The sequence below is a fragment of the Cherax quadricarinatus genome, chromosome 39 (assembly GCF_038502225.1).
Source record: "Cherax quadricarinatus isolate ZL_2023a chromosome 39, ASM3850222v1, whole genome shotgun sequence".
Classification (NCBI taxonomy): Eukaryota; Metazoa; Arthropoda; class Malacostraca; order Decapoda; family Parastacidae; genus Cherax; species Cherax quadricarinatus.
The window spans coordinates 12,521,285-12,543,749 of record NC_091330.1 but is presented as its reverse complement, the minus strand read 5'-3'; positions in this window follow the sequence as shown (position 1 = coordinate 12,543,749).

Here is a 22,465-nt window from a genome sequence, read left to right as displayed (position 1 = left end):
ATATAATCATGTATCTCTCCCTCCTGCGTTCCAGGGAATACAGGTTTAGAAACCTCAAGCGCTCCCAGTAATTGAGGTGTTTTATCTCCGTTATGCGCGCCATGAAAGTTCTCTGTACATTTTCTAGGTCGGCAATTTCACCTACCTTGAAAGGTGCTGTTAGAGTGCAGCAATATTCCAGCCTAGATAGAACAAGTGACCTGAAGAGTGTCATCATGGGCTTGGCCTCCCTAGTTTTGAAGGTTCTCATTATCCATCCTGTCATTTTTCTAGCAGATGCGATTGATACAATGTTATGGTCCTTGAAGGTGAGATCCTCCGACATAATCACTCCCAGGTCTTTGACGTTGGTGTTTCGCTCTATTTTGTGGCCAGAATTTGTTTTGTACTCTGATGAAGATTTAATTTCCTCATGTTTACCATATCTGAGTAATTGAAATTTCTCATCGTTGAACTTCATATTGTTTTCTGCAGCCCACTGAAAGATTTGGTTGATGTCCGCCTGGAGCCTTGCAGTGTCTGCAATGGAAGACACTGTCATGCAGATTCGGGTGTCATCTGCAAAGGAAGACACGGTGCTGTGGCTGACATCCTTGTCTATGTCGGATATGAGGATGAGGAACAAGATGGGAGCTAGTACTGTGCCTTGTGGAACAGAGCTTTTCACCGTAGCTGCCTCGGACTTTACTCTGTTGACGACTACTCTCTGTGTTCTGTTAGTGAGGAAATTATAGATCCATCGACCGACTTTTCCTGTTATTCCTTTAGCGCGCATTTTGTGCGCTATTACGCCATGGTCACACTTGTCGAAGGCTTTTGCAAAGTCTGTATATATTACATCTGCATTCTTTTTGTCTTCTAGTGCATTTAGGACCTTGTCGTAGTGATCCAGTAGTTGAGACAGACAGGAGCGACCTGTTCTAAACCCATGTTGCCCTGGGTTGTGTAACTGATGGGTTTCTAGATGGGTGGTGATCTTGCTTCTTAGGACCCTTTCAAAGATTTTTATGATATGGGATGTTAGTGCTATTGGTCTGTAGTTCTTTGCTGTTGCTTTACTGCCCCCTTTGTGGAGTGGGGCTATGTCTGTTGTTTTTAGTAACTGAGGGACGACCCCCGTGTCCATGCTCCCTCTCCATAGGATGGAAAAGGCTCGTGATAGGGGCTTCTTGCAGTTCTTGATGAACACAGAGTTCCATGAGTCTGGCCCTGGGGCAGAGTGCATGGGCATGTCATTTATCGCCTGTTCGAAGTCATTTGGCGTCAGGATAACATCGGATAGGCTTGTGTTAATCAAATTTTGTGGCTCTCTCATAAAAAATTCATTTTGATCTTCGACTCTCAGTCTGGTTAGCGGCTTGCTAAAAACTGAGTCATATTGGGACTTGAGTAGCTCACTCATTTCCTTGCTGTCATCTGTGTAGGACCCATCTTGTTTAAGTAGGGGCCCAATACTGGGCGTTGTTCTCGATTTTGATTTGGCATAGGAGAAGAAATACTTTGGGTTTCTTTCGATTTCATTTATAGCTTTTAGTTCTTCCTGCGATTCCTGACTCCTAAAGGATTCTTTTAGCTTAAGTTCGATGCTTGCTATTTCTCTGACCAGTGTCTCCCTGCGCATTTCAGATATATTGACCTCTTTTAGCCGCTCTGTTATTCTTTTCCGTCGCCTGTAAAGGGAGCGCCTGTCTCTTTCTATTTTACATCTACTCCTCCTTTTTCTTAGAGGAATAAGCCTTGTGCATACATCGAGTGCCACCGAGTTAATCTGTTCTAGGCATAAGTTGGGGTCTGTGTTGCTTAGTATATCTTCCCAGCTTATATCGGTTAGGACTTGGTTTACTTGGTCCCACTTTATGTTTTTGTTATTGAAGTTGAATTTGGTGAATGCTCCCTCGTGACTGGTCTCATTTTGTCGGTCTGGGGCTCCTCGCATACATGTCTGAACCTCAATTATGTTGTGATCTGAGTATATTGTTTTTGATATGGTGACATTTCTTATCAGATCATCATTGTTAGTGAATATGAGGTCTAGTGTATTCTCCAGTCTAGTAGGCTCTATTATTTGCTGGTTTAAATTGAATTTTGTGCAGAGATTTAAAAGCTCGTGTGAGTGTGAGTTTTCATCAGAGCTGCCTCCTGGTGTTATTTCTGCAACAATATTATTTGCTATATTCCTCCATTTTAGGTGCCTTAAGTTGAAATCCCCCAGGAGCAAGATGTTGGGTGCAGGAGCTGGAAGATTTTCCAGACAGTGGTCAATTTTTAACAGCTGTTCCTGGAATTGCTGGGATGTTGCATCCGGAGGCTTGTAGACTACCACAATGACTAGGTTTTGGTTCTCGACCTTTACTGCTAAAACTTCCACTACGTCATTTGAGGCATTAAGCAGTTCTGTGCAAACAAGTGACTCTGCAATGTACAGGCCAACCCCCCCCTTTTGCCTGTTCACTCTGTCACATCTGTATAGGTTGTAACCTGGGATCCATATTTCATTGTCCAAGTGATCCTTTATGTGGGTCTCAGTGAAAGCCGCGAACATTGCCTTTGCCTCTGCAAGCAGTCCACGGATGAAAGGTATTTTGTTGTTTGTTGCTGGCTTTAGACCCTGTATATTTGCAAAGAAGAATGTTATCGGACTGGTGGTATTGTTGGTACTGGGGGGGGATTTTTTTTCCGGCATTAGTATCTGTATCTGTTGGTTTGGAGTGGAGGCCATCGACTGTGGTTCCACTCCAGGAATGACTGGATTTGGTGTACGATTTCTGCCATTTCCTGCCAGTTTTTTTTCCTTCCTGGCACTAAAAAACCTCTCCCTCTTGAGTGGCTGTGGCTACCCAGGTTTTCCCATGGCCTGGATGTTTTGTATCTTTTTGTCCCCTTTAGATGGTATGCCTGGCAATTTAAGTTATAGCACAGTCTTTCCTGTACTGAAGAGGTACACATTTCAGGGTGAAAAAGCTTACAGGAAGGGAGTTTGCATTTTCCTGTTGTCATATGGGCATGGCATTTTCTAGGGTGGTCATAGTTGCACGTCCCATCTGTTTTTCCAGATTTCCCATGCCAGCAGATACCAAGTGCATAGTATGTGCACAGGCTTGGTTTCCGCTTGCCTTGGGTTTCTGTGACTGTATTCCCTGTTGGTGCATGTTTCCCTGTCTTACTTCTATCCTCCCTAGCACCAACAATGGAGCTCCCACCAGTTGTTTTTGGTAATTTATCCTCACTATTGCTATTGGAGTCCTCTTGTTTGCTATTTCCTGCGGTATTTCTAGTTTGCAATATTGGTTTTATCTTATCTTTGACTACACTTGTTTCCCTACTATGGCTCCTGTCCCCTATGAGGTCATTTATATGTATTCCTTCCTGCGTATAATTCCCGACTACCTGGACAAAATCTCCAGCTTCACCATTACTGTCTCCCAGGACAGTATCTCCAGCTTCACCATTTCCGTCTCCCAGGACAGCACCTCCAGCTTCACCATTACTGTCTCCCAGGACAGTATCTCCAGCTTCACCATTTCTGTCTCCCAGGACAGCACCTCCAGCTTCACCATTACTGTCTCCCAGGACAGCACTATCAGCCCCACATTTACTGACTACCAGGACTTCATCTCCAGCCTTACAGTTTGTGACTACATGGCCAGTATCAAGGGCAGTACCATTCAGCCCAGACTTTTTATGTTCCCATCTGTTGTAGAAAGCTTCCAGGTTTTCTATGAAAGCAGCTTTGATGTTGTCCTCTTTTAATACCCTTGTGATTTTAGTCCACAGATTTTCCTCATTTGGGCATACCCAGAAACACTTCTCTGTTTTAATACTGCTTGTAGCTAGTTCTGGGATATCTGCACAAGGGGCGTGACACCAATTTCCACAAAAATGACAATTTATCCATGTGGAAGCCCGTTTGTTTGACTGACCACAGACTACACACAGCTTCATAATGATTTGAATGGTTGATTTACTACAATTCTACTAGCAACCTCTTGAATATTATATTAATAACCTTAAATGAAGCTCTAGCTATTTGTATTTCTGTTTCTAACTCTTTTTGTATATTGGACAGCTTACCGTCACGTTCCTGATTTTTAATGTTTGTGTTTATAAGGGCGCCTACAACCCCATCCGTTTACAGTCTGCTTTATTGTCCAACGAAACTGTTTGAAACCAGTCCCGGGTTCGGACCAGTCAAGGGTTCGGACCAGTCAAGGGTCCGGACCAGTCAAGGGTCCGGACCAGTCGATCTGCTCTGATCAGTGGGTCACTTATTTAAAACATACTGGTCGGTGATTTGAGCTAACACATGAAGGATCTACTGGAAATTATCTACCCGAGTAATATGTGATTTGACTGATACAAAAGTATAACTTGCGTGTTGAAGAGCCGGTGATATCTGGCAGCTCCTACAATGACGAACGGTCACCTCCTTGTTTATCAATCGCTGTATCTGGCTTTTCTATTTTTTTTCCGTCTCCACCACAATAAATGCTATATTATCACTATAGTTGACTGGTGCAAATTTTGGAGGAAGGACGCTTTTTCTGTAGTAATAATTGCTTCTCGTTGTGTATATTGCGACCGCTGGTAACTACAGGTTATATGAAATTCACAGTAACGTCTCGTATTTCAAGAAAAGAAACTAATGAAAGTCACTCCACTCCACTAAGTACCATTATAATACTGGTTAGTTGCTACTACAACACTGTATTCTGCTATTCACTGGTATCACTAGATTATATGCGAGTACACTAGCAGGCCAGGAAGATTATTAAAAACAGCTGACCTGTGGTAATTATTATTATTATTATAATCAAAAAGAAGCGCTAAGCCACAAGGACTATACAGCTGACCTGTGGTAAGTTTCTGGCGACTTCTGGCACCTTCCTCTATAGGCTTATCACTTCATTTACAAATTCACCTGTTTTCAAATGACACTTTAGCCTTTATCATCAATATACTAGGGAGCCACTGTAGTATACACTATACACTATGTATACTCAATGTTATCAGGGAGACTTTCTTTCCTCTGACATGAAAAGTTCAATTATTATTATTTTTTTCCACACGGGAACAGGCCTATGATTCCCCTCTGGCAGTAAACTCTGCTACGCAGTGCACACTAATTCTCCTTTTTTGACTCAGTATATAATGTTTTCCGCCCAAGATTGGTTCCAGGCGCTAGAGGGATGTATCGTATAGGATTGATGACACAAATTAAAGTTCTAGCACGTAAGAGCGACCGTGAAAACACGAGTAAACACGGGTAAAGATTAAAAAAAAAAGATAAAGATTTTATTTCTTTGCAAGGTTACATTGTGTATATACAGTTTTGATTTGTTAAGTACAAAGAAAACCACTATCATGCCGGGGCATTTCGGGCAGAAGTTAATTTAGGTACAGGTCCATATAAATACAGTTATCATAACATATGTGTAAATAATAAATAAATAAATAATAACATGTGTAAATAAATAATAACATACGTGTAAATTAATAATAACATATGTGTAAATTACCAAGGATACCCCCCTCCCCCCAAAAAAAAAGGGTCAGTGTCCTGTATCTCGGTTGGTAGCGTACTCGTTTCACACATTGAGGTCCATGGTTCGATCCCGGTAGATCTGGTCACAATCATGAACAAGTTACAAAGGTAATGAATCATCTACACGTCTATACTTGGTTACAATCATAAACAAATTATAAAGTAATGAGCAATTCATACGGCCACACCGGGACCAGATCTACCTGGAGTTCTTTACCTTTGTACCATGTTCAGCTATCAAAACTTTGGGGTCCAGTCCCTGGACCCATTATGTGCCCCTGTAATCTTTTGACTACCGCCCACAGGATGGGTATTGGGTGCATAATAAAGAGGGAAAATTCTTAGGAATCCACCTTGATAATAGACTCAAATTTCATACACATATACAACAAATTTCTAAGAAAATTTCCAAGACTGTAGGCATACTATCGAAGATACGGTACTATGCTCCACAGTCAGCCCTCCTGGCCCTATATCACTCTTATTTACCCCTATCTCACCTATGGAATTTGTGCATGGGGCTCAACAACAAGTAACCATCTCAGACCACTAATTACCCAACAAAAGGCTGCAGTTAGAATGATAAATTCTCACTATAGGCAGCACACTCCACCAATATTCAATACACTAAACCTATTCACCATACAAAACATTCATACTTATTACTGCACCTATTACATACATAGAACACTTAACTCTGATATTAACCCTCCCCTCAAACATCTCCTTGCCAACCTCAACAGAACACATGACCATAACACAAGGCACAGATCACTCTTTGATGTTCCTCGTGTCCATCTCACACTTTGCAAAAACTCAATGCACATAAAAGGCCCTAAAATCTGGAACTCATTACCTGTAAATATAAAAGAAACACTACCTGTTTATAAATTCAAGTCTCTTCTCAAAGATCACTTACTCACCCAAAACCAAATAAATACTGAATAACTGAACCTTATAAATTGTATATCTTAAATGTTTCTCACAATTATATCACATAAATGTTAAACCTAAAACCCAATCTAACTTTATTATTTTTTAAATACACTACTATTACAAAAAAAGTAATTTTTAAAAGAAGGTGTTATTAAGATTTACTCCTTTTGTAATAAAGAGTTCGGGATACATAAATACACACATTAATATAAATTAATCTTTAATATATAAAAATCAACTATCTTTGGTCTAGAGGTATTTGAACTATGATATTTGTACATGTTACTATAATAAATTATAATTAGCATTTTACTAAAATATAATTAATAACCCTACACAGGGTACAACTCTTGACACTACTGTCACTATATATATATATCTCTATGCTAAAACAATAAATTATAAATAACATTTTTATAATAATAAATTACAATCAACTGCCTCTCACGACACGAAGTCAGTCACACGACACTGTTCAGTGTACACTACAACCAGGCCATCTTCAGTGTCCCACGACACCCTTTTCATCTCAGTGTTCCACTACGGTCCTATGCATATCTCAGTGTTCCACTCCATCGTACGTCCCTCAGTGTCACACTACGGTCCTGGCCCAGTTCAGTGTAACACTCCAACCTTTTCTTCATGTAATGTCCCACTAAACAGCATCTGACGACTCCGGCCCACAGTTGATCAACGTAGACGGTGAGTCCACAGACATCACCGGTAGTCCAGTAAATCCTCTCCAAAGGCGGTTGACACACCGCTAGCCGAACACCATGCTGCAAGCTCACTGAATGCGGCCGTCAAGTAACTGAGGCCAACAGACTCAGTGAGCTGCGGTGAGCGGTTCTTCTAACGCCAGTAGATAGGTACGATTCGGTGGTCAGGTACCTACTGCATAGACGTGTACCCTGAGGAGTTCAGGTACTTAATGTTGAAGCCAGTAGACGTGTACCCTTCGGTGGTCAGGTACCTACTGCTTAGGTGTGTACAGCGAGGCGCTCTGGTACATACTGTTACTAAAGCCAGTAGACGTGTACCCTTCGGTGGTCAGGTACCTACTGCTTAGGTGTGTACCGTGAGGCACTCAGGCTCTTACTGCTCTAAGGCCGGCTCAGCAGCCCCCACATTGGGTTTGATGACGCACCCAGTGGTACTGCCGGCCGGCAGGTTAACTATTTAACCGCTAGTTTGGCAGGGGCCGCAACAACTACCTAACAGAATACTCCATTCTACTGAATGTACAACAATGCATACAGCCATATGACCTGTCTTTGTAATACTCACTTGTGCTTTATAGTAATCTGTTTACATTAAAGTTTTATCACCGATGTCATCATTGCTTAGTTCATCTTAAGTTAATTTTAAGCCAGCCCGTAATGCTATGCATAGTATAAGTGGCTTTGGCATACTGCTCTTTTTCTGTATTTTTTGTACCTCTGTATGTGTGCACAAATTTTTAAATAAATAAATAAATAAATAAATATTAAACTAACGATCCTGGTACGGGTGGAAATATTAGGACGTGTTTCCTTACGACAATTGTTATTCCTCTTCACCTAACAGTAAAATAGGTACCTAGGTGTATCATTCGCTGCCTGACCACGGTAGAGTGCGGTTGTGCTCTGCACCCCTCTGCTGTTTCAGGCGAGCTACACCAGTTCGTCAACAGTCATTGAGTTTTTTTTTTTTTTTTTTTTTTTATATTTTATTTAAAAACTTCATGTACAGATATTAATAGGTACATATACAAAAAAATGATCAAGGACAACATCAGTAAATCAATATATAAACACAAAACATCCAGGCAACATCTGCCAGTCTACTATATACAAGTTTTTATAACATATCACAATTTAAGAAGGAATAAAGTTATAATAACAAAGGCCACAAAATGGCTATTAATAAAACTCCTAAAATTACAACCTCAACACAATAATGCTCCAAGCTTAATGACAATCACCCATAATACCACCCTCAACAAATACACCAGACCTACAATATGCCTTATTAAGAAACCTGTGCTGCAACACAGGTGACCCATCATCCCCCCCCCCCCACTCACACAAACACATTGAAAACTAACCCTATCACCAACCTGAATAATCATGACATTAATTATCCTCAATTTAGGATTATTATGACACATGTCACTTGAGGAAGCATTATTTACAACCATGAATGGTACAGGACTACCAAAATTACAATACCTTAAATAAGAACAATAATAATAGGTAATTACTACCAAAACTGATGCTGGCCCACGTTACAATAAAACAAAAATAACTCAGTGCTTCAAGGAAATAGTGAAAGGAAAACCCTCTCAAGAAAATTCAAATTCAATTGCAATACCAGTGTAAGTGGAACATAATACGCTACCAAAGAAATATACATGTTATATAATTTATAGGTTATACATTAATACATGTTATATATTTAATCTGCTCCTTACACCTTCCCCATCAAGGGAACTAAGCAAAACTTATCTTGCACAACCTCTCATCTGGTCACACACTAGTACCTCCAATCACACCCAACCACATCACTGCATTCCCAAGGAGGTGAGCCCGTTGAAATCCCCTGAACCCCCCCCCCTTTTACCAACCCACTCACCCCGGCAGTTAAAGCCCCTTATAACGCCAATAAAATCCCTATTGTTAGTCCTCTATAACCTTCAGAAAAATACTCTTCCCACCTTTTCCCAAAAATGTCTCTGTTGCGACACAAAGTTCGATAAAACGTCGCCGCCAAAGTCCTTCTCAGCACATCCCCACCCACCTTCCCCCTCATACCCCATAAAACATATATGTAGTCCACGATGACATATGCTAAACCTCTTACCACACTCTCCTCCACACCACTCATATCAAGACTCAACGCTCGCAATACCGCCACACCTTGGCCCCCCACCCTCACCACTACCTTACGCATCCATACCCTGATGCACTCCAAACCTTCACAAAAATAGACGACATGATACGCAGTCTCTTCCCCACTGCATCTGCCACACCCCCCACCCTCAATAACCCTCCTGTCTCGGAGCATCGCTCCCGTTGGCAAAATCCCATGCAGGAAACGGTACATAACCTCACGCGCCCTAGGTCGTATCCTTAATTTACTAAACCTTCGCCATATTAGATCCCATGCATACATGGGGTAGATCCCTTCAACCGGCGCCACTACATGTCTCTCTAACAATTTACACAACGTTCCCACCTTTACTTTTCCTGGTTCCCTGGCTAACATTAAGGCGCGTAACACTGTCTCGCATTCCTTCATTTCCGCCCCTCCATACCATTTCCTCAGGTGAGCATGTACCTTATCTAGCTGACCCTCCCTCCATCCACCTGCACTCATCACTTCCCTCTTAATAAACACACATTTCACGCGCTTTCTCAAGTCCAACAAACCCAACCCTCCCCTACATACCGGCAATGTTACTACCTCCCTTCGCAACCAGTTGCACCCTGAACCCCACAAAAATTTGAACACCATTCTAAGAATACTCGTGATCGCCGTTCCTGTTAACGGCATCACAGCCGAAACAAACCAGACTTTACTATATAGTAATACATTGATGACAATTACACGCTGCCTAAGGGTTAAATGGTGAGGTCGCAGCATTCCCAACCGTCGCTGCACCTGTTCCACCATCCTATTCGAATTGCTAACCCTTGCAGCACTCAGGTCAGCCTCATACATGACACCGCAGATTTTCAGACTCCCGGTCATCCGCTGCACAACATCACATCCCCACTCTAATCTCTCTGTCCACTCTCCCAGCCCCATGATCATTGACTTTTCCAGATTAACCTTCATCCCAGTAGCTCTCCCAAAAGTGTGTACAACTTCCCCCAAAAGTCCTAACCGTGTCTCCTCACTTGCCAAAATAGTGGTATCATCAACATAGCCCACCAAACCAGGCCACGACTTCAGCTCACCATCCCTCCCCCCCGGCCTTAGACGATCCTCCACCATCCTATAAAAGGGATCCTGAACACATGCAAACAATATTTGTGATAAAGGACATCCCTGCCGAAGACCCCGCTCCATGTTGACACCCCCCCCCCACACACCCATTGATTTGCACCCTTACCTTCGCATTTGAGTACAGCGTATCCACCCACCCCACTATTTCTTCGCCAAACCCCTGTCGTAGGAGAATATCCCTCAAAGCCTTTCTTTCCACCCTATCATAAGCCCCTTGCCAATCCAACGCCACCAACGCTCCTCTTTCCCTTTCCATGTCCTCCAGGAACCCCTTGATAATCCCGTGGCCCACGCTCATTGACCTACCAGGTAAACCAAACTGAGACTCAAACACGACCCTCCCCACAACACATTTAAGCCGATTCCCAAGAATTTTCGCAAATAATTTATAATCAGCACAAAGCAATGAAATGGCTCGATAATCCCGAAGGGTACTCTGCTGTTTACCCTTTGGGACCAACACCACCACCGCCGTTGCCTGAGATTCTCCCATCTTACCTCCGTCTTTCATGGCATTCATTAACCTTACTAGGAAACCCCTAAGCAGACCCCAGTGCTGTACATAAAATTCGCTAGGTAAACCATCGATCCCGGGTGCCTTACCCTTCTTCATGTCCATAAGGGCTCTCCATATTTCCCCCTCCTCAATGACCCCACCCAGTGCCTCCCGATCACTCCTCCCCAGTTTGCACGGCACATACTCACATACCTTCCCAAGAACCTCACCATCCACCCCACTACTTTTCCCGTATTCCTCAAACCATCTATCTGCATATGCACTCATCCCCTTGGTGTCCCTTAATACCTGACCCTCTCTAAAACCCCCCACAGAAGATATGACTTGCAAACCTGGTATTGTAGTCGTTCGCTGTCGTACCTTCTGTCCTCGCAGCACACAAGCTGATGGCTTGTCGCCCCAGAGTACTTCGTCTAACCCCGCCTGTAACCGTACAGCTGCAAAACGTTCTTCTTGCAAATCCCGTATTCTGTCCTTCAACATGTGTATATCCTCCACCGGGTACACCCCGGCCACCGCCCCCCCCTCGTAACAATTCCGTAATCTAGATTCTAAGTAATTCGACAAACCATACCGCAATTGATTAATGCGTTTGCCCTCCCTCACATAAAAATGACGTATTCGTAACTTAGCCACACTATCCCACCATCCTACCACGTCTTCCTCAGTTCTTCTGTCGGCACAGAGCTGTTCCCAAAATATTGCAAACGCTTCCACTCCCTCCCTATCCCCCAAAACCATCGTGTTCAGTTTCCAATAACTTCCCTGCCTACGAGCCAAAGCATCCCATCCCACCTCCACTAATACCGCCCTATGATCGGAAGACACCATCTCTATAGTTTTAAAAGACTCTACCAAAACCCTCCGAGATAAATATAACCTGTCCAAACGAGCCGCATATCCCCTTCTTATAAACGTATGTTCCACCTCCCACAGACCTCCCCCGAAAGCATCACGTAACTGAAGATCTCTAAGCAGGCCCCCCAAGACTGAGGAAAAATATCCCGCTCCTCTGGGTTCCACGTCTGTCTTCTTAATTACACAATTCCAATCCCCCCCCACAATCGCGACAGACGGTAACGTGCGTAGGTAATACACGAGCTCCTCCCGCACAAAATCCATCTTCACTTTCACGTCACTTTCTGCTGGGGCATACACACACACAAACGCCACTCTCTCTCCCATCCACCATCCTTCCACACGTAATACTCTCCCCCCGCCCCCCCCCCCCTCTTTCCTATGCAATACAAACGGGCCCGCCTCCCTGATCAACACACCCACTCCTCCTTTTAAACGCTCAGATGGCAACACATAAGCCTGATACCCAGGGACCACTAATTCACGACCAAGCTTAAAATTGTGCTCCTGCACAAAAGCTACGTCAACCTTATACCTATTCAAAAACATCCTGAAGCACTCCCGTTTAACACCATCACACAGACCATTAATATTTATTGTTACACACCTGAGGCCAGCTTAAGGTTTCCTTCCCCGCCTCATGTCAAGATTCTTCCCTTTCAGACTGTTCCCCTGGACTGTGCCTTTGCCACAGTTTCCCCCCTCCTTCCCAACCATCCCCCCCCCCTTCTGTTGTGGCCCTCTCGCAGAGTCACTCTGGGTACCAGAACCCCATGTCTTTTTCCCCGGCCTTTGCGCCGGTGTCAGAACATCGTCCGAATCTGACGCTGCTGCCCTTTTCCTTGTAGCTCCCTCAGTTTCCATATCGGAGTCCTGGGAGCCAGCACAATGGACTTCCACCTCTACCACCCTTAATCCGCCTCCATGCCCCTCCATGGCACTCGCACTGTCCACCACAGGTGCCACCTGATCCTCCCCTTCCCCACACACACCTTCTACCCTGATCCCAGGGTCTTGTTCGCTGTAACTCTCCACCTCCGTAGACTGTAACATAGCCTGTATCACCGTCTCCAACTCCTCCTCAATAGCCTTCACTGCTGCGCCCTCCTGTACCTCCTCACTTGACAACTGTACTGTTGATGGGCCAGGTGATTCATGGATCACCACTTCTTCCGATTCCCCAGGAGGAGCCACCACCACTTCACTCCACATGCGACCACGCCCTCCTCCTTGCACCCGTTCTTCTTTAGGCATTGGGTGCTCATGCGCAGGTGCTCCGCCCCTTGCCGGCCCAGGAGCCACTGTTGATGGGCCAGGTGATTCATGGATCACCACTTCTTCCGTTTCCACTGGAGGAGCCACTACCTCTTCACTCCACATGCGACCACGCCCTCCTCCTTGCCCCCGTTCTTCCTTAGGCATCGGGTGCTCATGCGCAGGGGCTCCGCCCCTTGCCGGCCCAGGAGCCATACTCCGCTTGCCACAGTCTGCCGCCATATGGTCAAATTCGCCACACAGTCGGCACGTACGCCTCTGCCCCGCATACGCTACCATTACCTGGGTTCTAAACTCTTCGAGATATACATACGAGGGTATAGGATGCCTAAGCGTCATCTTGAGATTAAAAGAACCCTCAGGGTATCCTGTGTACGCACCTTTTACCCATTTGCCAGGTTGGGCCAGATGTACAGTTCCATAACGTTCGAAAACATTTCGAATATCTACCTCATCAGCCTCAAAAGGCACGTTGCGGAGCTTAACCCACGAATAATGTCGTGATACATCAATCAACTTGACCCTCACTGCCGGTGTTACAGTAATGCTGACATCTTGGTAACGATCAACCAAAGCCTCATATACTTGAGCAGTTAGCACTTTCACGAAAATTCTATATACACCGTTCAGTGCCACTCCATATAAATCCTCGTCTCTGATGCCATATGTCTCTCGTATAATTTTGGGCAATAACACATCGACTGACGTAGGTGTTAAAGCCCCACTAATAAGTTCAATGCCCACAGTATTCACTCTCCTGCGAACACCTGGCGCCATGTCGTTGACTGATTAGCTCGTCTGGGAAACAGTAGAGGGGTGCAAAGCACGTCCGCACTCTACCTCATCCAGGCAGCCTGTCATTGAGTAGTGAGGACGTGTGCTGCTCATTTTCCAACATGGCGCTGCATAGCAACAGGCGCATCAACACTGTTTGCGTTGAGTTGACCCGTGGGGCTGTCACGGGAGCCACGATGGATTTGTTACTACCGGCGATTATCCGTGATACCTACGGTATCGCAAATGAAGAGATATGTGGTGTAGCACTTAATGGGACGACACGGATTTTCGTTAAAATGACGTCAGCAAATGTCTACGAAGCAGTGGTGGATAAGTATCAAGAGACCATTATAGCCGTCAATTCAGCTGTATCAGTACGTCTTCATGATGTATCAAGATACTACACATGGGTAAAAATCAAGAATGTGCCTTTTGAAGCGACTGATTTTGTTATAAAAGATGAACTACGTAATTATGGTACGGTTCATATGGCCTCTGCAGGTCGGTGGGCCGCTGGACCTTATGCTGGAAGTTTGGAGGGAACATATTCAGTCAAAATGACCTTACGCCACCCCATACCGTCCTATATTATGCTGCAAGCATTTCGAACTCAAGTATATGTGACATATGCGGGGCAACGTCGTACGTGTCGGCTGTGTGGGTCGTATGACCACATAGCGGCACAGTGTGGTAAGCGTCGTGGGAATCTCCAAATATCGCAACAGCAACAACCGGAAGAAGTCGAGGAAGTTGAGGGACGAGAACAGTCTTATGCTCACCCGTCTCGACAACGGACATCTTGGAGTGAAGAGGTAGAAAAAGCGCAGGAGAATGCTTTGGAGGATGCAAAACAGCGAGAAGAATCACCGTCACTGGACATAAATAAAGTATTGGAAGAGACTCTGCCCACTATGGGGGAAGAGGATGTAGCGGCATCTTTAGTGAAGGCACTGGATGTTTTGTTAGACGAGTCGATCGTCAACCATGTGGAGGATCCAGGTGCAATTTTGGGATCGGTTGAACATCATGGTGAGGCGACGGATGGAAGCATTGAGTCTAGTGTGTCGCATGGTATGACGGTAAATGTAGCAGAAGTGGAGGTGCATCACGATAGTACTAAAGAAATCCCAATGCAGGTGGAGGGTAGGACGCGAAAGCGAACTGCGACCCCATCAGACTCAGACGACGTGCTTACTCCTGCCCAAAGGCCAGGAAAAAAGTCTTGGGCGGATGTACAGAGGACAGGGAACAGAGAATCCACGAAACAAGGGTTTATCAAGGTGGTTCCCAAAAAAGGGGGGAGGGATAGAGGTGGTGTAAAATGTATAAGTGAAAAGTCTATACCTAGAACGAAAGGAAAACCCCATTAATTGACTTTAAGGTTTTGACAATAAATATTAACGGTTTGAGATCTGAGCGGAAGCGAAAGTGGTTTAATGAATTTTTGGTGCGTCTAGATGTGGATGTGGTATTTATCCAAGAACACAATTACAGAATTGGATATGAGTTAGAAATGGATGGTTATGATGTGTATATAGAATATGCGACGAGGTTAAAAGGAGGCGTCGCCATTCTGGTAAAGGAAAATAGCCCGTTTGTAGTACGCCATAGTGAAAGGGGGGAGGGGAGAGTGATTAGGGTGGATGGTTTATGGGGTAGAGCACACATAAGTTTTGTATGTGTATATGGGCCGGCCGAGGGAGATGTACGACTTAAAACTCATTTTGTACAAGATGTATTAGTATATTATCTACGTAGTTTACCAAATGTAGCGATAATAGGGGGCGACTGGAATTGTGTAATACGACGAAAAGATGTGGAGCCTCGAGGAGCAGGTTGTTGCTTGGGATTCCTGGGAGATTTATTGACGAGTGTGGGTTTAATGGATGTGTGTGGGGGGGGTGGCATGGTGGAGCATACTTTTATTAGACGAGATTATGCGGCGAGATTGGATAGAATGTACGTGTCTAGTGCGGTTACAGTGCGGAGAGTGAATGTGATAAATGTGGTTTTTTCGGATCATAGAGGAGTTGTAATGGATGTAGATATTGAGGGTGTGCCTAGAAGGGGTCCATCTTTTTGGAAATTAAATGTAAAGTTATTGAAGAGGGAGGAAAGTCTTTTGTCTTTTGGGCATATGTGGGAACGCCTTGTGGTTGAAGCACCTAGAGATGTGGATTTGGTTAATTGGTGGGAAACGATAGCCAAAAAGCGAATTAAGGAATATTATATTAGTCAAGGAGTGAGATATAGTCAGTTACAATACGGTTTCCAACGATATTTAGAGGGGCAGTTGCGCGACTGCTATGTACAAGCGAATGCTAATTATCCTGTTATAGAAATTGAAAGAATTAAGGAGCAACTACGAAATTTACAAAACGAAAGGTTTGATGGGGAAAGGCTTAAGGGTGGAATCGAAGAGGTTTTGTGGGGAGATCGGCCGTCGGCGTGTGTGTTGAGGAATCAACACAGACGTCGCAAAGCAATGGAGTTAATGGGGTTGAATGTTCAGGTAGGTATGCAGGGGTATAGAGTGAATCAGGAGTTGACGACGACGGAGGGTATGAGTGGGTATATAGATGCATGGGTTAAATTGAAAACGCAAAGTGTTGGAATAAGTGAAATTGCATTGCAGTCAATCGGTAGGTTTGTGCAGTGTGAGCTGGAGGAGCATGATCGTTTGATGTTGGGAGGGCCGATAACGGAGTGTGAGACTTGGGAGGCTTTATCTGGGGCGCAATTGGGTAAGGCGCCAGGAATTGATGGGTTGCCCAGCGACTTTTATCTTCAAAATTGGAACGTTTTAAAGGGGTTTTTGGTACGTTTATTCAATATAATGAAGCGGGATGGGGTTTTAGGGGAACAACAAAGGTTGGCTGTGGTCGTCCTAGTTCCTAAAGGCGAGCCATTAACGGTTAAAGATTATCGTGCAATCTCGTTATTATGTGGTGACTATAAAATTTTTGGAAGGATCTTGGCTAACAGAATAAAAAAAGTCCTGGGCAGAGTGATTGACAAGGGACAATATGGGGTGCCGGGCAGGTCTATGTATGAAGGTCACGGTATGATTAGAAGTTTTATTGAAGAAAGAGTAAGATTAGGAAAGGGGGGGGTATTGGCTATAGATTGGGAGGCGGCATATGATAGTGTGGAACGGGAGACCTTAACCTCACCTATGTGTGCTTGTGTATGTGTGTCATTGTGCGTGTTTAGTTTTTTTTTATATCTCTTCTTTTATTGTACAATCTTTATAATTTCCAGTGTTTGATGTTTTGTATAAGTAACCTTGTTAGAGATGTTCTTTAACAAATAAAACAATATCACTGTAATGTATAGTGTTGAGTGTGAGTGTATATTCACTGTAATATACGGTGTGTTGTGTGTGAGAGTGTATTACCATTGTAATATACAGTGTGTTGGGTGTGTGTGTATTACCACTGTGCAGTATGGTATCAATATTAGGTTTCGGGTTAAGTGAAATTCTAGTGCAGTAAGCTTTTGTCGTGTATCTTTTAATATATTTCTGCTATTTGTATCGCACTGTTTTAAATAAAATATAAAAAAAAACCTAGGTGTAGTCGACTGATGTGGGTCGCATCCTGGGGATAAAATTGACCTAATTTGCTCGAAATGTTCTGCATAACACGGGACTTTCTATATAGCAAGTACAGTTTATTCGGGTACAGATATACATATATACAGTTACATAAATTATCATACATAGCAGCATGTGTGTAATTTTTTTTTTATATTTTATTAATAACATACAATACATGAACAAAAGCATACAGTATGAGAGCATCGACAGACAATATAAATTCATCAATTTCTATACACTGCAATATGCAGTAATATGTCATGCAGCTGATAGGTGAATACTGCCATATACATAATTCTTTACTACAAAATATAACTATTCAAGTAATACAAAATAAAGAATCCTCTGACTCCTTCCCGACTGCTAATTTCAATATCCACACACAATAATTACATACCGCAAAAATGCAAGCAGTATAACCCCCCCCCCTATTTACCCCAGCTCACCAAAATGTACAGCATTTCACCGTTGTTTATGTAACTTATAAACTAACCATACTAAATTAAACTTAAGAACATATTAAATTGAAAACAATAACAACTCTACAGTAGTGAAAACGCCAGCTGCTGTCCTAATATTATTTATATATACATATGTATATATATACATTAGAAACTGACTTAGTTTACAATGGGAGTCAAATCCTAACTTTATTGCTGTCCCATGCAGCATTCTCAGACTTGTACTCTTATACGCTACTACGATAGCCTTCAGCAGAAGGCATTAATTAACAATATTAAATAACTACTAAGAATGCATGAACTCAGCACTCCCATGCACACCCCAATTACACACAATCGTTCTCTCTTGCACTTATCACTCCCCCACGCACATGCACACCAAACCAACATCTTTCGTTTGGCAAGCCCGTTTGGTACCCCCCCGTTTTTTTATCTAATGCTTTACACAACAATCTAAACCCACTTCCCCCCCCCCTCACAACTCTAGCAACTCCCCAACAGTTATGGACCTGTAACCCTCAGTGAAAGCTCCCTCCCATCTCCTCCCATAAATTCCCCGATTCCTATTCATTGTCCTACAAAAAATCCTCGCTAAAACTCTTTTCCTCGTCTCCCCATTATCCACCCCTCTCATTCCCCACGATATGTACACGAAATCCACCATGATATAAGCTACTCCCCGTGCCACATTCTCCCCCACCCCCCCTATATCAAGACTCAGCGCTCTCAACACTGACACCCCAGTTCCTCCTATCCTCCTGACCACTTTCCCCAGCCATTCCCTCACACTCCCCAAAAAATCGCAAAAGTATACCACGTGATAGGCTGTTTCCAACTCCCCACATAACCCACACCAACCCTCCTCTACCACACGTCTGTTTCTGAGGACTGATCCAGTAGGCAGAATCCCATGTAAAAATTTAAACATGATCTCTCGCACCCTGGGCCCTAACTTTAGTTTACCGAACAGACTCCATATAGCTCCCCATGCATACATCGGGAACAGCCCCTCAACTGGGGCCGTCTCCTCTACCCTCAATATTCGATATAAATCCCTCACCTTTAATTTGTCTGGCTCGCGCGCCCACAAAAGTGCCCTCAACAAAATCTCACACTCCCTCCATTCCCCACCCACATACATTCCCCTCAAAATATCATGTAACCTTTGCATGCATGTCCCCCTCTGTCCCCCTAATCTTTTCCACTCCCACCTGACAAAAATGCATTTCACCCTCCTTCCCAGGTCCAACAGACCTAAACCTCCCTTCCTCACCGGCAAAGTCACCACCTCCCTCTTCATCCATTCACATCCTGAGCCCCATAAGAACCTAAAAACACTTCTAAGGATACGAGTAATGTCAGCTCTCAGCAATGGAAAAACTGCTGCTACATACCATACCTTACTGTACAGCAATACGTTAATAACAATCGCCCGTTGCAACAATGTCAAGTGATAAGACCGCAACATCCCCAACCGATGTTCCACGCGTTCCACCATTCTCAACGAATTCGCCTCCCTAGCCTCCCGTATGGTCGCTCTATACGAAATGCCACATATTAATAACTGACCTTCCTGCCTTCTCACCACATCACAGTCCCAATCAACTCTGTCTCTCCACTCCCCTAGCCCCATGATCTTTGTTTTCTCAACGTTTACCGTCATGCCTGTCGCCCCTCCAAACATGCCAACCACCCCTCCCAACTCTCCCAATCTTGTTCCCTTCCGGACTAGGAGTGTCGTGTCATCCACGTAACCTACCACATGATGCCTAATCAAGCCCTCCCTCGACCCCTCCCCACCACACACTCTGGTCTCAACCAACCTATAAAATGGATCTTGCACACATGCGAATAATAACTGTGATAGCGGGCAACCCTGCCTCAAGCCCCTATCCATGTTCACCACACCTCCCACACGTCCATTGATCTGAATTCTCGCTTTTGCCCCTTTATACAACGTTTCAACCCACCCCACAATCTCATCCCCAAAACCTTGTTTGTTAAGGATCTGTCTTAAACCCTCCCTTTCCACCTGATCATAAGCACCCTGCCAATCAATCGCCACCATACCCCCTCCTTCCTGCGTCCCCTCAAAACTCTCAACAAACCCCTTTAGAATTCCGTGCCCCATGACCATCGACCGTCCTGGCAACCCTAGTTGACCTTTTGAAACTACACGTCCCACTACACATTTTAACCTATTCCCCAAAATCTTCGCGAACAATTTATAGTCCGCACACATGAGAGTAATCGCCCTGTAATCCTTAAGTGTACTCTGCCCCTTACCCTTGGGCACAAGCACTACGACCCCTGTACTTTGCTTCTCGCCCAATTCTCCCCCATCTTTCATTCTGTTGAACAGCGTTACTAAAAAATCCCTTAACAGATCCCAATGTTTTAAGTAAAATTCACTTGGTAGTCCATCAATACCTGGTGCTTTGCCTCTGCACATGTCTACAAGCGCTCTCCATATCTCCCCCTCTTCAATCTCCCCACCCAAAGCTTCCCTGTCCTTACTCCCCAGAGCTACGGGCTCTACAGCACACACCCCATCAAGATCCTCCCTATTAACTCCTTTACTTTTCCAATAATGCCCATACCACGCATCCGCGAATATACTCATCACCTCCGTTGTTTTTAACACCTGCCCCTCCCTAAACCCTTTCACCTCAGTGTGCACTTCCAAATCTGCTATTGTGGTCGCTGTCCTCCTCTGCTGTTGTCTCCTCAACACACATGCCGATGGCTTATCCCCCCAAAGCACTTCCTCCACACCCGCCTGCACCCGCACCGCATGAAATCTCTCCTCCTGCACCTCTCTTATCCTGCTCTTCAGATCATCTATTGCCTCTGTTTGGAATACCCCTCCCACTACTCCTTGTTCATGGTAGTATCCTATTCTACTTTCCAAATAATTTGTTAATCCATACTTCAGTCGATTTATCCGCTTCCCCTCACCCACGTAAAACCTACGAATCCTCTCCTTGGCCACACTGTCCCACCAACGTACAACATTATCAACCCTTTTTGCCTCCTCACTTAGCTTCCTCCACAGCGAAGCAAACCCTTCCTCCACTTCCTCATCCTCAAGGAGTCGCGTGTTTAATTTCCAGTAGCTTTCAAACCGTTTCACTAACGAGTCCCATGCTACCCCCACCACCACTGCCCTGTGATCTGAATAAATTGCTTCTATAGTGTTAAAAGACTCCACTGAAACCCCTTGCGTTATATAGATCCTATCCAGTCTAGCTGCGTATTCCCTCCTTACGTACGTATGTTGCACTTCACCTATTCCACCCCAAAATGCATCTCGTACCCCAATATCTCTACACAGGTCTCGCAACACGTTTGAAAAATATCCTGCCCCCGCTGGCATCACATCAAATCTCCGTATTATACAATTCCAATCTCCCCCAATCAATGCAACCCTGGGCAGTGCTCTCAAGAAATACACCAGATCATCCCTTACAAAAGCCGATTTTACCCTCGCATCATTCTCCGCCGGAGCATACACTCCAACAAAGGACACGCGTTCACGCATCCACCACCCGTCCACTCTCATTATTCTTCCCTCACCCTCCCCCTCAAACCTTTGCAAAACAAACGGGCTTGCCTCTCGAATTAAAACACCTACTCCACCTTTTAAACGTGTCGTTGGAGTTACGAAAGCCCTATATCCATCCACCTCCAGCAATTTTCCTATTTTCAAGTTATGCTCTTGTATAAAGACAACATCTACCTTATAACGATACAGCAGTCCTCGCAACCATACACACTTACCACTCTTACATAAACCATTAACATTAATTGTCATACACCTTAGGCCTGCTTACGTTTTCCACCCACTTTTCCCCACCACATTTTTCCGCTGTCCAGTAACCTCATACACACCGTCCTTGGCACTCACCCCATCCCCTCCACTCCTAACCCCTTGCTGGCGTTTCTTTTTCTCTGTGCCTCTACACACACCTTCAATCCCCGCCTTTTTCCCTGGTCTTTGTGCTGGAGTGAGGACGTCATCCGAGTCAGACGTGACAGCTGCCCGCTTCCTCGACACTTCCTCTTCCGCCATGCTAGTCTCCTGACCTTCCTCATTGTGCACCTCCACCTCTATCACCTCATTCCCCTTCTCACTACTTGGCCAAGCCGACATTACATTCCTTTCTTCAGACCCGCATGCTTCCCCTTGTCCCTGTACCTGGTCTCCCGTCGTTACCTCTGTCAAGGCTTCCTCCGATTTAGGGAACATCTCCTGCAAAACTGTCTCAAGCACTACGTCAATTTCAACGTCATTTGGTACGTCCTTGTCCGCCTCGTGGATCACATCCTCATCAGACGCACTCAATTGCTGCACTGCACCCTCATGCTCCACCTCACGTTGCATTTCCTCCACTTCCTCACTCCACAACCGACCACGCCTACGTCCATCCTGGCGGTTCTGATCTGTCACTGTAGGTCCTCGCCTCGTAATGTCACTTCTTGGTATTCCCTGGCCAGTCCTCCGCCGCACA